We start from the raw sequence: 18803 nt of genomic DNA, 5'->3' as shown, positions 1-18803 counted from the left end.
CCATATCTAACATAAAATTTATGAATTATACCCACAAAGTCGGAGTAATATCACCCTAATTAATAATGAATTAACATTTTATTTTTCAAACCAACTCAAGATATAATATTAATTCCTTAAATTCCTAAATCTATTTCTTGTTAAAAAAAATTAGTAAATTATACGAATAGTCATTATGGTTTAGGGTAATTTGCGCGTTTGGTTCTTATTTTTTTTTAACTTGGACATTTCCTTATATATATATATATATATATATATATATATATATATATATATATATATATATATATATATCATACATACTTATAAAGCTAGCATTTTTCCTTGAATCTCATGCATTTGAAACCCCCTTTTTTAACTTCCTTTCACCACATTCATTTGAAACTCCCATGACTTTTCAATTTCTCTACAATAATATTATAAATAAGTTAAATAATGTTCTATAAACAAGAAATGGTGTTTTATTACAATGTCTCCATCCCACATCGATGGTGAGAGTAAACAAGAGAATGTTTGCTCTTCTATAAATAGGAAAGGTAGTGAAATGTTTCAAAGGGACCAAACCATGAGAACTTCCTCATGCCTACCTTTGTAGGATTTTGAAGGTATTATTTAGTGAGATTGTCTATATTGGCCAGTGTCCAGTTAACTTTTAGAGTTCCAAAATTGGTTTTGAACCGACTTTTTTCAGGTTTCAATTGTGTTTCAGTTAGAAAAATAATTTTGTAGTTGGGTATATTGAGTTGAACCGGAGCTGGATCAATTGGACCGATAAAGGAATCATTTTTCTTTCACAACAAACATTTGAAACTCCTATGATTTTTTAAAATATTTCTAATAATATTATAAATAAGTTACATAATTTTATATAAATATAAAAAAAACATCTACCTAAGCCTAAAATTATAATTGTTTGAAAAATCAATTTGATTCAAAAGCACGAAATATATACAAACCGGGTTTCACTAGAAAAAAATGTAGTTTGATATATTTAGTAGAATCGGTCCGAGTTTGATCTATTTGGACCATAAAAGAAGCATTTTCCTTTCACTACATACATTTGAAACTCCCATGATTTTTCAAATTGTTTCCAATGATATTTTAAAAAAGTGACATAATGTTATATAAATATAAAAAAACATCTACCTAAAAATAAAATTATAATTGTTTGAAAATTCGATTTGATCACAAGCACGAAATATATACGCAGATTATATTTTATAAATGAATTCTTTTTATGATGAACTTTTGAATCTTGAAAATACATATAAACAAGCTTTCTATATTCAGTACCTAACTAAATTTATGATTTTAGAATTGAACAAAAAGTTATTCAATAAGAACTTACTTTTTTGGATAGCGACTTACAAGATTATAGAAAAATGGAACTATTAAACAATAAAGAAAGGGTAAACAAGAGAAATGGTGTTTTACTAAATAAGATGAATAATGTTTTATTAACAAGAAAGCGTGTTTTATTACAATGTCTTCATCCCACATCGATGGTGAGAGTAAACACGAGAACGTTTCCTTTTATATAAATAGGAAAGGTTGTGAAATGTTACAAAAGGACCAAACCATGAGAACTTCCTTATGCCTACCTTTTTAGGATGTTGAGGGTATTTTTTTGGTGAGATTGTCTTTATTGGCAATTGTCCATTTAAGTTTTAGAATCCCAAAAATAGTTTCGAACAAGATTTTTTTAGGTTCAAACAGAGTTTCAGTTGAAAAACCGTTATGTAGTTTGGTATATTTAGTTGAATCAGTATGAGTTTGATCAATTTGGACCGATAAATGAAGCATTTTCCTTTCAGCACATACATTTGAAACTCCCATGATTTTTCAAATTGTTTCTAATAATATTTTAAATAAGTTACCTAAACATAAAATTATAATTGTTTGAAAAATAAATTTGATTCAAAACACAAAATATATACAAACCGGGTTTCAATAGAAAAAACGTTATGTAGTTTGGTATATTAAGCTGAATCGGTTCGAGTTTGATCAATTTGGACCGATAAATGAAGCATTTTCCTTTCACCACAAACATTTAAAACTCCCATAATTATTCAAATTGTTTATAATAATATTATAAGTTACATAATGTTATATAAATATAAAAAAAATCTACCTACACATAAAATTATAATTGTTTGAAAAATCACTTTGATTCAAAAGTACGAAATATATACTCGATTATATTCTATAAATGAATTCATTTTATAGTGACATTTTGAATCATGAAAATACATATAAACAATCATTCTATATTAAGTACCTAACTGGATTTATGATTTTAGGATTTAACAAAAAGGTATTCAATAAAAACTTGATTTTGATAGCAACTTACGAGATTACTGAAAAATGGAACTATTGAACAATAAATTTTTTAGATAACATTTTTTTTATTTAATATTTTATTTAACAAAATGAAATTATTGGCACATAAAGAAATGAGTTTAATTAAAATGTCTTCATCCCACATTGATCGTGAGAGTAAACAAGAGAATGTATTATCCTCTATAAATAGGAAAGATTGTGAAATATTTTAAAGGGACTAAGCCATGAGATCTTCCTTGCATCTAACTTTGTAGAACGTTGAGTGTATTCTTTGGTGAGATTGTCTTCGTCGACAAGTGACCAATTAAATTTCAGAATTTCGAAAATGATTTTGGACCGTATCTTTTAATTTGGATCAATTTTAATAAGGATCCGAGTGTCTTCTGGCTGAGTTAGGCAAACTCACTTCCATTGGAGACCGAGTTTAAGTAACATGTTGAGTATTTGGTTGTGTTAGCCAAGTTTTACAACCCTGTATGTAATACAATTTAATGTTTTAACCTTATAAAAGATGTCACTATTATCATACGTTCTACATAATTATGGTAATATTTATGATACAAAACATTTTTTTACTATTTAAGATAGAAAGTTGTCTCTATTATCATATGTTGTACACAATGATAAAATTTAAAATAGATAAAAAGATGTCTCTATTATCGTATTTTCTACGGAATGATAATATTTAATATAAACGTTTTAATTTAATATGAAATTATTATTTAATAGATAACAATAACGATTTATATATTTTTAAAAATTAATTTTTTTTTTCTATTTTAATCATATAACTTTGTATATGCAAAACAACTTCAAGTTCCAACCTTATCTCTTATAATACAGTTCAACATAATAACAATACTAAAAATCATTTTTTATATTTTTTATGAAATTATTATTTAATTGTTAATAACAATGATTTACTTATTTTTAATATAAAATATTTTTTTATATCCCACGCAACGCGTGGTCATTCACCTAGTATACTTATAAAGCTTGCATTTTTTCTTGAACCACATTCATTTGAAACTCCCATGCATTTTGTCCTTTCACCACATTCATTTGAAACTCCCATGACTTTTCAATTTCTTTCTAATAATTATTATATGTTGGTTAATAAGGTTAAATAAATATCAAACCTAAAGTGTAATCATATATAAACTAAATTTCAATATTAAAAAAATATATTTTCTTCTACTTATAAAGTTTGTTTTTAACTTTTAACATATTATACTTAATTTATTAGGTATAATATGCTATATGTAAACCATTATCAATTTAAAGCTACAACTTTGGATCAGTTTGTATAAAATACTTAAATTGTTAATTTAAATATAACCTTACAGAATCAACTTAAATATAAAATTTAGTTCGACTTAAACAACCCAAAGAATATTTTATAAATACTTAAAAGTGATAAATTGCAGTGCCTTTCTAATAATGATATTATAAATTGGTTAATAAGGATAAATAAGTATCAAACCTAAAGTGTAATAAAAAATAAACTAAATTTTAATATTAAAATAATATTTTTACTTCTACTTATAATGTTATGTCTTTAATTTTTAGCATATTATACTTAATTTATTAGATTTAATATGTTGTTATATGTAAACCATTATCAGTTTAAAGGTACAACTTTTGAACTATATGGACAAAATACTTAAATTATTAATTTAAATATAACATTACAGGGTCAACTTGAATATAAATTTCAGTTCCACTTAAAAACAACCCAAAGAATATTTTGTGAATAGTGAAAAGTGATAAATTGTAGTGCTAAATGCAAAAAGTAAATTGTAATATCAATTCACTAAAATATTTCCTAAAGATATGTTTATAATCGATAAAAGTTTTGAAATAAGTAGCTTAAAATAACTTACAATAACAATAGTTAAAAATAACTCTATATAAATGATTATATTGTTACCTTTAAAATCAAAAAAAGATGTTTGATGTTTTAAATAATTACACTGATAGAAATTAAAACGCTAAGCAAATAAATTTTAAAAATGAATTAACAATAACAACAACTATAAATAATATTAAACCATATATTATATTTAATTTTATTCATGAGTAACTCGCAAGTAGAGGTCATTCAAAAGATTGAGATTATACAATTTTCATAGGTGTATATATATATTATCATATAATTAAAAATATTCAATATATTATATCAACTTAATATACGAATTATTATATCAAATTTAACAACGACATTATTGTTATATTTAAAAAAACATATATTTGTAAAGATTTCAGCTATATAGATGCTTCTGCGCAACGCGCAGACATTCGCCTAGTACATATATATATATATATATATATATATATATATATATATATATATATATATATATATATATATATATATATGTCACACCCCGCTAAAGCGGAAACGCAAGGTATGACAGCGATAACGGTTTCAATGCAAAAGATAAAGATACATCACCATAGCAATATTTAAAAGTTACAACCCATAGCTTCAAACGAAACAGAATACAAGTTTTTCAAAATAACATTGTTCAAAATATAACTTCATAATAGCTTCAACACGATGCAGCATGCTCTATGATGATGAATCTTTACATTCACTTACTAATGATTTCCTGAAAAAGCATGTAAAACGAGCGTCAACTATGAAAATAGTTGGTGAGTATCACAAGTTTATAAAAGCGAGCTTGAAATAATGCTTTTCGTAAGTACAAGTACATTGCTTTAATGATACAAAGTTGATTGCTATTAAGGAATACAAGTTTATTGCTATAACGAGAAACGCGTTTGTATGTGTATGAGCAAACAATGAGTCTCAACCAAACCTATGACTGAAGCCCTATCGAGATCTATGCTTATCGTTCCATAGATGAATATGGTATCATGCACTCCAGCGATTCGGGCGAGTGAGGAGTTGTCAATTCCTAATAGCGCTATCCATAATGACCATTGGCTCAAAGAGTTAATGGTTAGAGATAAGGGAAGGGCCTTAGTACGATAAGTTCTCATGTTCCGTGTTGCATAGACATACATAAAGAAACATAGCAATACAATAGCAATCATGTTTGATAATAATCAATTTAAATACAACATGCAAACAATAGTTTTTCTGGACATGCTTTTCCACCCCAAAACATAAAAAATGAAAATAGGGGAGTGCGTGAATACTCACGATGTTTTGTGTAGACACAAGCAGTACTTCGGGATGCACCAACGTCTTATTACCGGGATCCTACGACATCAAACACACGCACTAGTGAGTTTCCATGTCGATATCTAATGCTAATATACTAAATTCTACATATAGGGAAATGCCAATTTATGTTTTAGTATTGGATTTTATATCAATTAGTTACACTTTTTCTGAAGTAATGAAATTCTATATATCGGGCGATTAATTACAACCTTGGAATATAAACTTTCCAAATTTTTAAGTCCTTATTACAACATAAATTCACGAAAATAGCATTCGAGGGATAAAAATTCTCAAACTTTTTATTTAACTGCTATTACACAATACAATGCTGGGAAAAATATAAAAATGGATTTTCAAGCTGTTTAATTATATTTTATGATTTAAGGGCATTTATTCCAATAAAAATTGAAATAAATAGAAAACAGTTTCCGAAATTAGCCAAACTTTTTATTTAATTGTTATTATACATAACTACACTGGGAAAAATATAAAAGATATTTTTCAGTGGTTATTTGTATTTTTCCTTGTTTTATTTCTTTAAATAGTCATTAATTAAAGAAATAATATTAAACAGTTAAAATAAATCACCATAAATTTTTGTAACATCATTTACAGTATAAATATCCTGGGAAAAATATAAAAAGTGGTTTTCATAATGTATAAACCGGTTTTGGGTATTTATGTATATTTAAGTGTATTTTAGTGCAATTAACTTTAGAAAATAAGAGAAAAATAGTTTACAGTAGAGAAAAATATTCAAAATTTTTATGTAACCTCCTACTGTATAATATTATATCCTGGTAAATTTTCATGAATTTTGGATAATCAGAACTATTTTTCCCATTTTTAGACCATTATAATTACCAAGAATTGGTAAAAATAGTAAGACATGATGAAAAATCTTGAAATTATTTTCTGAAGTCACCCATAACAGTTAAGGTATGCGAAAATTGTTAGATACAATTTTCATATCCTCTAAGGTGGTTTTGTAATTTATCATGTCCTAAATAAAAGAAAATTAGAAATCGTATTAAACAGTAACAAAAATTTCTGAAATTTGGTGAGGGGTCATTATTCCCCATAAGTATCATCCATGAATTTATTTAGGATTTATTGACCTCTGGAAGTATTTTATATGATTTATGCCCTTGGTTTTAGCAATAACTCTAATAAATCAAAGAAATAACAAAAGCTCTTGAAATTTTCCAGATTATCTCATGCATGCAAGGGCTTTCAAAAGGAAAAATGTAAAAAAATGTATTCAGAAGAGAAATGAGGGTAATGATTCCAAACAATTTAAGAAAAGTTGCATGCAATAATGCATGAAGTGTAGATGTGGCTGAAGTTCATGAATTTGTGTAGCCCATTCAGTGAGGTTTTAAGCCACGAAATTTCAACCATCATTCACTAGATATGTTAAGTTTCTAAGGTATTTTTCCTTAGATTTATGGTTGGGTTTAAGGCCATTGTTTAATCAAGATAAAAATAGTGATCACAGAAAAAGAGCTGTATGCGCAACCTTTTTGTAAAATCTGCCAAAAATCGGATATTTAATATTTTACAGTAAGACCAGTTGGGTTTGAAAGTTAATTCGTGGAACTAACCAATACAAAAAGAATATCATGATTTGGTTAAGAAATGACTGAGTTATGACTGTTCAAAGTCGAACAAAGTAATCTGGCAGATTGCATGTTTGCTTGTGTGCATTATTAGGGTATTTCAACAAGAACATCATGCATGTCTTTGGTAAGACCCGATTTCTAACACATGCATGGAATGAATGAGCATCCAAGATGTACTAGAAATGGTTTAAATGCTTTTGGCCATGCATGAACACAAAAGAAATGGAGAAGAACATGAAATATTAAGTTTTGATGTCACATGATCATATGTGCATCTTTTCCACTCCTTGCATGGGTTTGATCCCGGATTTTCACCATCTCTAACACATGCATTGTGTTATGGTGAGAATCTACAAACCACAAGGGGAGAATAAAGATTTCTAGCCATGGAAAGGCATAGAATCCGAAAAGTAGAGAAGACTAAGAAGAAAAAGAGGTTTAACCATGAAACTATGGAAGAAGATGTTGTTGTTTACCTTGGTTTTGACCTTGAGAGAAGTAAGAACACTTCAAGGGCTTCACAATCTCGAAATTTTGCAGATAATTGAGAGGATTTTCGTGAGTTTAGAGAGAGGGAAGAAGAGAGTGAAGTGTGTGAAGAGAGTGAAGTGATAGAGTGAAGAGGGAAGAGGTGGAGTGGGGGTTTAAGCTTAATGATTGTGTTTTGGGGAAGAGAGAGGGCATGGGGAGAGGTGATGGCCGGTTTTTGCATGCATTTTGGCCTCCTCTCTCCTAAATTTTAAACTTTATAAAATTCCCTCCTAAATCTTTATAAAAACCCTAATTTTATAAAAGTGTTTATTAAGCAAATTTGGATTTATTTAAAATCTTGTTTTCAACAAATAAATTATGATTAATACTTGGTTATTTAATTTCTATTTCATTGACTATAATTCATAATTTGATTAATAAAAATTTGATATTAGGAAGTTTATAGCCAAATTTTATAAAGTTTTTAAGCTTTATAATTTATAACTTTGGATTTTTGGCTCTTTAGGGTTTTTGGTATATTGTTTGATATTCAACAACATGTTGAAGTATAATTAGAATGTTTTAATTTATTTTTAGAGTTTTATACCCTATTTCAATTATAACAAAGCTTGAAGCTTTATTCTAATTATAGTATTGGCATTTCCTATTGTAGCTAAGCAACTTACTAGAATTGTAAGTATCAAGTATATTAGTCCTAGACCTTAGTTGGATCCTAGTTTATGCAAGATTTTTGACCTAATCTATACTACTAGGTCATCACATGTTGTGCATGAATGGTTTTTATAAAGATGCATGAGTCCGAGAATGACCTGAATTGGCAGTTGTCACAGTATCCCCCACTTAAAAAGAATTTCGTCCCGAAATTCATTCTATGTCATCGCTTGTCATCGCAAGGGAATAGTTGCGGATACTTTTCCTTTATGTAGTCCTCGCGCTCCCAGGTGTACTCCGGACCGCGTTTTGAGTTCCATCGAACTTTCACAATCGGGATCTTACTCCGCTTAAGTTGTTTTACCTCCCTGTCAAGGATTTCTATCGGTTCCTCAACGAAGCTCAGCTTATCATTGATCTTAATTTCCTCCAGGGGTACTATCAATGTTTCGTCGACTAGACATTTCTTAAGGTTGGAGACGTGGAATGTGTCGTGAATGGCGCTTAACTCTTGGGGCAATTGGAGTTTATACGCTACTGGACCAATCCTTTCAAGGATTTCAAAGGGTCCAACATATCTCGGGCTTAGTTTTCCTTTCTTACCAAAACGCACAAGCCCTTTCCAAGGCGACACTTTTAAAAGTACCTTGTCTCCTACTTGGAATTCTAATGGTTTTCGACGATTATCCGCATAACTTTTCTGACGATCTCTAGCAGCTTTAAGCTTATCCTTGATGATAGCAATCTTGTCAGATGTTTCCTGGATAAGTTCGACTCTAGTCAACTGTCTGTCTCCGATTTCTGTCCAGCATAAGGGCGAACGACACTTGCGTCCATACAATGCTTCATATGGAGCACATTGGATACTCGTGTGGTAACTGTTATTGTAGGAAAACTCAATTAGAGGTAAATGAGTATCCCAATTTCCTTTGAACTCAATGACACACGCTCGTAGCATGTCTTCCAATGTTTGTATTGTTCTCTCTGTTTGCCCATCTGTCTGAGGGTGGTAAGCTGTGCTCAAATCTATCTTGGTTCCTAGTGCCCTCTGTAACATCCACCAAAATCGAGATGTAAAACGACTATCTCTATCGGAAATGATAGATAGGGGTACACCATGCAGAGAAACAATTTTGTCGATGTAGATTTGGGCCAATTTTTCCATCTTGAAATCTTCTCGAATGGGGAGAAAGTGAGCAGATTTCGTCAGTCGATCCACTATAACCCAAATTGAGTCATGACCTCTAGCAGTTCTAGGGAGTTTGGTAACGAAATCCATAGATATTTGCTCCCATTTCCATTGGGGAATTTCAGGTTGTTAACCCTTGGAATCCAGACCCTGTCTTTAAAATAACGAACTCCATCAGGTTTGGTTTCAAATCTTTCTTCCAAACCATGTAAAGTTTCGCCTGGAAGATTTTCCTTGCATAACGCTTTCTCCTGGGCATTAATGATTTGAGATTTCAAGCTTGTCTGAATTACCATTCCCAAAGCTCTCACATGGGAAGGTTTCACTCTTTCTTTCCTACTAAGAGCGTCGGCTACTACGTTAGCCTTTCCTGGGTGATATCGTATCTCACAATCATAATCACTAAACAACTCTACCCATCTTCTCTGCCGCATGTTTAACATTTTCTGATCCAGGATATGCTGAAGGCTTTTGTGATCAGTATAAATGGTGCACTTGGTTCCGTACAAATAATGCCTCCATATCTTAAGGGCGAAAACTATTGCTCCTAGTTCTAGATCATGGGTGGTATAATTCTTCTCGTGCGGTTTGAGTTGTCTGGAAGCATATGCAATGACCTTATCTTTTTGCATTAGCACACATCCTAATCCTTGATGAGACGCATCACAATACACCACAAAGTTCTCTGATCCTTCTGGTAAAGCCAGAATTGGTGCATTGCACAACTTGTTTTTCAGGATTTGAAACGCCTCTTCGTGTTTCTCTTCCCAGAGAAATTTTCTATCCTTTTGGGTCAAAGATGTTAATGGTTGAGCAATCCTAGAGAAATTCTCAATGAAGCGTCTGTAGTACCCAGCTAATCCTAGGAATTGTCGTATTTCTGTCGGGGTTTTGGGGGTCTCCCATTTCTTGATTGCCTCTATCTTAGCTGGATCTACATGGATTCCTCTTTCGCCGATCACATGACCAAGAAAATGTACTTCCCGAATCCAAAATTCACACTTAGTGAACTTGGCATACAATTTCTGTTCCTTCAACAGCTCCAACACTAGCTTTAGATGTCTATTGTGATCTTCTTTGGTCCGCGAGTAAACAAGTATGTCATCGATAAATACAATTACAAACCTGTCTAGGTATGGTCTACAGACCCTATTCATCAAATCCATGAATACAGCGGGTGCGTTCGTTAGTCCAAAAGGCATGACTAAGAACTCATAATGTCCATAACGGGTTCTAAATGCTGTTTTGTGAATGTCCTCTTCGTGAATTCTTAGCTGATGATACCCTAACCGAAGGTCGATTTTTGAGAAGTAGGAAGCGCCCTGCAACTGATCGAACAAGTCATCTATTCTAGGGAGGGGATATCGATTCTTGATTGTCAACTTGTTCAATTCTCTGTAATCAATGCACATTCGGAACGAACCATCTTTCTTTTTGACGAATAACACTGGGGCTCCCCAAGGTGAAGAACTTGGTCGAATAAACCCTTTGTCTAGAAGTTCTTGAAGTTGTCCGGATAGTTCTTGCATCTCGGATGGTGCAAGGCGATATGGTGCTTTTGCTACCGGTGCCGCTCCGGGAATTAAGTCTATCCGAAATTCGACCTGTCTATAAGGGGGTAGACCGGGCAATTCCTCCGGAAATACTTCGGGATAGTTTTGAACCACCAGAATCTCCTTGAGTTGCTTAACTTCTGGTTCTCTTTCTAGCACGTGGGCCATGAATGCAATACAATTCTTCTTCAGGTACTTGTGAACCTTCACGCTTGATACTATGTTTAAACTTCTTCCTGGCTTCTCACCGTGTATGATAAGGGTTTCTCCATTAGGGAGAGGCACTCTAATGACTTTCTCGTAACAACCAATGTCCGCTCTATTTTTGGATAACCAATCCATCCCTACTATCACATCAAAACTACCTAGCTCTATAGGAATTAGGTCAATGCTAAAGAGTTTATCAGCTAAATTCAAAGTACAACCAGGAATTATATCACTAGCCCTAATTTCATACCCATCAGCAAGTTCAATAGCATAAGCATTCCTCATCTTTACCGATTTCAAGCCAATTAACGGTCTAAATGCTAAAGAAACAAAACTCCTATCTGCTCCTGCATCGAATATTACTGATGCAAAATGGTTGTTCAGGAGGAACGTACCTGTTATCACTTCAGGGTTCTGACGAGCTTCTTCTGCACCAATCACAAAGGCTACACCTCTTGGCTGTCCAACTTGATTTCCTTGAAAGTTTTGCCTGGCTTGGCCTTGTCCATTGTTACCAGGTCCATTGTTCAGTTTAGGACATGCTCTACGGAGATGATCAGTACTCCCGCACTCGTAACATGTCCTTTTTCCCTCCTTATTCACCTTACAATACTTCGAGTAATGGCCTGTTTGCTTACAGTTTTGGCACACCGGGCAAGCTCCCTTGTGATGGAAGTTACACTTATTGCACTTCGGAAGCGGCCCTGAGTACTGCTTTCGCTCCTGCACTTCTTGTCCTTGAGTTTTCACTGGTTCTTGCTCCTGGGCTCTTACCATAAAGTTTCTTGAGACTTTCTGCTTCCTCCCTGATTTGCCTCCATACTTCTTCTCTCCCTGATTTGCTGGCTTCCTCTTGCTACTAGAGCTTTCCTTTGCTGATGCTCCCATCCTTATCACATCATTGGTTAGTCGATTTGCTAGGCTTATTGCACTTTGAATGGTAGTTGGGTTTGCTGAGGTAACCATTCCCCGAATCTCTGGTGCCAGACCCCAGATGTAACGATTTATCCGTTTCTCCTCAGGAGTAACCATGTGAGGTACTAGTTTTGCTAGTTCATGAAATCGGACTGTGTACTTCTCTATTTGTGTTCCAACCATAGAATGGTTCTAGAATTCAGATTCAAGCTTCTGAAGTTCATCCTTGGGACAATACTCCTCTATCAGCAGCTTCTTTAGGTCTTCCCAAGTTAGCTGATATGCTGCTGTACGGCCTCGGGTTTGCACTAGAGTATTCCACCAGGTTAATGCCCTATCTTGGAATAGGCAAGATGCATACTCAACTTTGTTGCGCTCGAGGCATTTGCTAATGTGAAGGACCGACTCCATGCTGTCAATCCATTTCAGCAACCCGACCGCACCTTCCTTTCCATAGAACTCCTTAGGTTTACAGGCCATAAAGGACTTGTAGTTACATTCTCTTTCATTGTTTCCCCGGTTTCCTCCACTACTTCCTTGGTTAGTATTAAGTCCTGCAGTTACTTGAGTAACAATGTTTGGGATTGCTTGCATGAGTTGTTGTGCTACCATTTGAGCAACATCGGGTGTTTCGTTCTGTGGGCGCCCGCGATTAGGCCTTCCTGACATGGTTCTATGACACAGGAGAAGAAATACGTATAAATACATAAAATAATGTATAATATGTATTTCACTACCATTTTGAAAACTGTAAGTGTTGTCAAATTAATGGGTTGCATTAATACTATGCATATAGATTTGAGAAAGGAAAGAAAAGAAAAATCTCTTTTATTCAACCATTTACCAAATAAATTTTAGGGTTTGACCTCATAGTAAAAGTTTTCAAACATAAAATAAAATTTTTCATTACCATTTGAAATAATCTTAAAACCAAACCAATACATCAATCCCAAAATAAAGTTTTAAATATTTTTCCCAAAAGACACCCAACATGGGTTTTCATTTCAAAACAAAATAAAACAAAATACTGAAATCAGAACCAAAAGCCAATCGCTATCCCAACAAGAAGCATCAACACCACAATCAGGAACAGCCCACCAAACACATAATATGCTGTCATCGCATGACCTGCCTCTCGTCTAGCAGCACTAGCAGTGTCAGCAGTCTCCATCGAATGCTGATACAGGATTTCCATTCCTGCCAAGACTTCATCCAAAACTTCTCGATGCCCAGCTATCACAGCGAGACTGTGACGTAGGCCCGCTGCTATCGACTGCAATCTCCGGGACTCCTCAGGGGTCATACCTGGCTGTCTGACAGGTATCCCTATGACTTGCTGAGGTGAGGGTGCTCTCGGTCCTGCATCGCTGGGTCCTGCTCCGCTAGGTCCTGCCGTGCCATGTCCTGCTGTGCTGGCGGGTATCCTTCCTGGAATGGGAACACTCTTCCTCGCCGTCCTCCGAATGCGAAGTCCATAAAGCGGTGGCTGTGGCAACACCGATGTAGGTGATGCCTCGCGTCGTTGACTCGGGGCGTCGTCATTGCTGATCTCCACCGAGTTCCCTATATCTTCCGTATCCTCTGATGGGTCTTCTTCTACCGAGGCGGGGGGGATTACGTCGAGGGATAACAGTGACGTAGCCGGATTCATCGGCTGAGGCGGTAGCGCGGGAAGATGACAATGTTGACATAATGGACTGTGACATAGTTTCAATGAGATATGAAATAAATGACAATGCATGCCTATAATATGCAATGCTTACACACACCAAAATTAACCTTTTGAAATTTTGAAATAAAGTTTTCTCAAATATTTTTGTTGAACATATTCCCCTTATAATTAGCTCAAGCTTTGTATAAATCTTTTCTTAATTAAACATAGGTGATCAGGCTATGTTTAATCGAGGTCCAATAATACAACTCCCGACCTAATTATATTAGTAATATGTTTGATGTAAAAAGAATTTCTTTATAAGTTTTAGTTATAGGTTGTGTTTTCTTAAAGAAAAACCGATGTTCTCTATAACTTTAGCTATGATACCACTTCTGTCATACCCCGCTATAGCGGAAACGCAAGGTATAACAGCGATAACGGTTTCAATGCAAAAGATAAAGATACATCACCATAGCAATATTTAAAAGTTACAACCCATAGCTTCAAACGAAACAGAATACAAGTTTTTCAAAATAACATTGTTCAAAATATAACTTCATAATAGCTTCAACACGATGCAGCATGCTCTATGATGATGAATCTTTACATTCACTTACTAATGATTTCCTGAAAAAGCATGTAAAACGAGCGTCAACTATGAAAATAGTTGGTGAGTATCACAAGTTTATAAAAGCGAGCTTGAAATAATGCTTTTCGTAAGTACAAGTACATTGCTTTAATGATACAAAGTTGATTGCTATTAAGGAATACAAGTTTATTGCTATAACGAGAAACGCGTTTGTATGTGTATGAGCAAACAATGAGTCTCAACCAAACCTATGACTGAAGCCCTATCGAGATCTATGCTTATCGTTCCATAGATGAATATGGTATCATGCACTCCAGCGATTCGGGCGAGTGAGGAGTTGTCAATTCCTAATAGCGCTATCCATAATGACCATTGGCTCAAAGAGTTAATGGTTAGAGATAAGGGAAGGGCCTTAGTACGATAAGTTCTCATGTTCCGTGTTGCATAGACATACATAAAGAAACATAGCAATACAATAGCAATCATGTTTGATAATAATCAATTTAAATACAACATGCAAACAATAGTTTTTCTGGACATGCTTTTCCACCCCAAAACATAAAAAATGAAAATAGGGGAGTGCGTGAATACTCACGATGTTTTGTGTAGACACAAGCAGTACTTCGGGATGCACCAACGTCTTATTACCGGGATCCTACGACATCAAACACACGCACTAGTGAGTTTCCATGTCGATATCTAATGCTAATATACTAAATTCTACATATAGGGAAATGCCAATTTATGTTTTAGTATTGGATTTTATATCAATTAGTTACACTTTTTCTGAAGTAATGAAATTCTATATATCGGGCGATTAATTACAACCTTGGAATATAAACTTTCCAAATTTTTAAGTCCTTATTACAACATAAATTCACGAAAATAGCATTCGAGGGATAAAAATTCTCAAACTTTTTATTTAACTGCTATTACACAATACAATGCTGGGAAAAATATAAAAATGGATTTTCAAGCTGTTTAATTATATTTTATGATTTAAGGGCATTTATTCCAATAAAAATTGAAATAAATAGAAAACAGTTTCCGAAATTAGCCAAACTTTTTATTTAATTGTTATTATACATAACTACACTGGGAAAAATATAAAAGATATTTTTCAGTGGTTATTTGTATTTTTCCTTGTTTTATTTCTTTAAATAGTCATTAATTAAAGAAATAATATTAAACAGTTAAAATAAATCACCATAAATTTTTGTAACATCATTTACAGTATAAATATCCTGGGAAAAATATAAAAAGTGGTTTTCATAATGTATAAACCGGTTTTGGGTATTTATGTATATTTAAGTGTATTTTAGTGCAATTAACTTTAGAAAATAAGAGAAAAATAGTTTACAGTAGAGAAAAATATTCAAAATTTTTATGTAACCTCCTACTGTATAATATTATATCCTGGTAAATTTTCATGAATTTTGGATAATCAGAACTATTTTTCCCATTTTTAGACCATTATAATTACCAAGAATTGGTAAAAATAGTAAGACATGATGAAAAATCTTGAAATTATTTTCTGAAGTCACCCATAACAGTTAAGGTATGCGAAAATTGTTAGATACAATTTTCATATCCTCTAAGGTGGTTTTGTAATTTATCATGTCCTAAATAAAAGAAAATTAGAAATCGTATTAAACAGTAACAAAAATTTCTGAAATTTGGTGAGGGGTCATTATTCCCCATAAGTATCATCCATGAATTTATTTAGGATTTATTGACCTCTGGAAGTATTTTATATGATTTATGCCCTTGGTTTTAGCAATAACTCTAATAAATCAAAGAAATAACAAAAGCTCTTGAAATTTTCCAGATTATCTCATGCATGCAAGGGCTTTCAAAAGGAAAAATGTAAAAAAATGTATTCAGAAGAGAAATGAGGGTAATGATTCCAAACAATTTAAGAAAAGTTGCATGCAATAATGCATGAAGTGTAGATGTGGCTGAAGTTCATGAATTTGTGTAGCCCATTCAGTGAGGTTTTAAGCCACGAAATTTCAACCATCATTCACTAGATATGTTAAGTTTCTAAGGTATTTTTCCTTAGATTTATGGTTGGGTTTAAGGCCATTGTTTAATCAAGATAAAAATAGTGATCACAGAAAAAGAGCTGTATGCGCAACCTTTTTGTAAAATCTGCCAAAAATCGGATATTTAATATTTTACAGTAAGACCAGTTGGGTTTGAAAGTTAATTCGTGGAACTAACCAATACAAAAAGAATATCATGATTTGGTTAAGAAATGACTGAGTTATGACTGTTCAAAGTCGAACAAAGTAATCTGGCAGATTGCATGTTTGCTTGTGTGCATTATTAGGGTATTTCAACAAGAACATCATGCATGTCTTTGGTAAGACCCGATTTCTAACACATGCATGGAATGAATGAGCATCCAAGATGTACTAGAAATGGTTTAAATGCTTTTGGCCATGCATGAACACAAAAGAAATGGAGAAGAACATGAAATATTAAGTTTTGATGTCACATGATCATATGTGCATCTTTTCCACTCCTTGCATGGGTTTGATCCCGGATTTTCACCATCTCTAACACATGCATTGTGTTATGGTGAGAATCTACAAACCACAAGGGGAGAATAAAGATTTCTAGCCATGGAAAGGCATAGAATCCGAAAAGTAGAGAAGACTAAGAAGAAAAAGAGGTTTAACCATGAAACTATGGAAGAAGATGTTGTTGTTTACCTTGGTTTTGACCTTGAGAGAAGTAAGAACACTTCAAGGGCTTCACAATCTCGAAATTTTGCAGATAATTGAGAGGATTTTCGTGAGTTTAGAGAGAGGGAAGAAGAGAGTGAAGTGTGTGAAGAGAGTGAAGTGATAGAGTGAAGAGGGAAGAGGTGGAGTGGGGGTTTAAGCTTAATGATTGTGTTTTGGGGAAGAGAGAGGGCATGGGGAGAGGTGATGGCCGGTTTTTGCATGCATTTTGGCCTCCTCTCTCCTAAATTTTAAACTTTATAAAATTCCCTCCTAAATCTTTATAAAAACCCTAATTTTATAAAAGTGTTTATTAAGCAAATTTGGATTTATTTAAAATCTTGTTTTCAACAAATAAATTATGATTAATACTTGGTTATTTAATTTCTATTTCATTGACTATAATTCATAATTTGATTAATAAAAATTTGATATTAGGAAGTTTATAGCCAAATTTTATAAAGTTTTTAAGCTTTATAATTTATAACTTTGGATTTTTGGCTCTTTAGGGTTTTTGGTATATTGTTTGATATTCAACAACATGTTGAAGTATAATTAGAATGTTTTAATTTATTTTTAGAGTTTTATACCCTATTTCAATTATAACAAAGCTTGAAGCTTTATTCTAATTATAGTATTGGCATTTCCTATTGTAGCTAAGCAACTTACTAGAATTGTAAGTATCAAGTATATTAGTCCTAGACCTTAGTTGGATCCTAGTTTATGCAAGATTTTTGACCTAATCTATACTACTAGGTCATCACATGTTGTGCATGAATGGTTTTTATAAAGATGCATGAGTCCGAGAATGACCTGAATTGGCAGTTGTCACAATATATATATATATATATATATATATATATATATATATATATATATACACACACACACACACACATTGCATCTTTATCATACCTAAAAAGACTAATTTATCTTTAATTACATATTTTTATGTTGTTAGCTTTTTTATTAATAATTATTAAATAATATAAATTATTAATAAAAATTATTCGAACGGACCTACCTCTCCTTAATTTTCTTATTGTGCCCAAGTATCCAAGACACTAGCTCCGATCGCTATCTGCGATACCAAAGAAATCACCCTAAACTAAACAGAAATTACCTAACATTCATTCAACCATAAATCTCAAATACATCTAAAATCGAACATGCAACTCAAATCTAATCTGCAACTCAAATTTAAAACCAAAATCAAACATGAAGTTCAAATGCAAAGGCAAAATCGAACCTACGACTCAAATCTAAATCAAAATCGAATCTACAGCTCAAACTCAAGTCCAAAAACCAAAATCCTTCAGGAAAAAAGTGCAGATATAGTCCAGATGAAAAAAAATCCCAAATACAATCCCATAAACGACTAGGGTTATCTTCAGGTGGTCATCTTGTAGGTCATCAAACCGAGCAAGCTTTAGGTGGTGTTTTGGTGTTGAGATTGGTGGTCGAAGTCATGCTAATTACTTCCAATAGCCATTTTAATCTCCTCCGGTCGGTGTGGGAGGTTTAGTGTTCATTGTAGGATAGAGAGGTGGAGGTACTTGTCGTTGACAGAATAAGAGTTTTAGGACTACCTTTAGAACAAAACTAAACTGCCCAAAAGTCATCGTCTCCATCACGAAATTTCCAATGTTGAAATACACATCGCCATATC

This window comes from Lactuca serriola, chromosome 8, assembly GCF_051521515.1.
Source record: "Lactuca serriola cultivar US96UC23 chromosome 8, Lser_US96UC23_V15, whole genome shotgun sequence".
In the NCBI taxonomy this organism is placed as follows: Eukaryota; Viridiplantae; Streptophyta; class Magnoliopsida; order Asterales; family Asteraceae; genus Lactuca; species Lactuca serriola.
Note: the sequence above shows the minus strand (reverse complement) of the source record.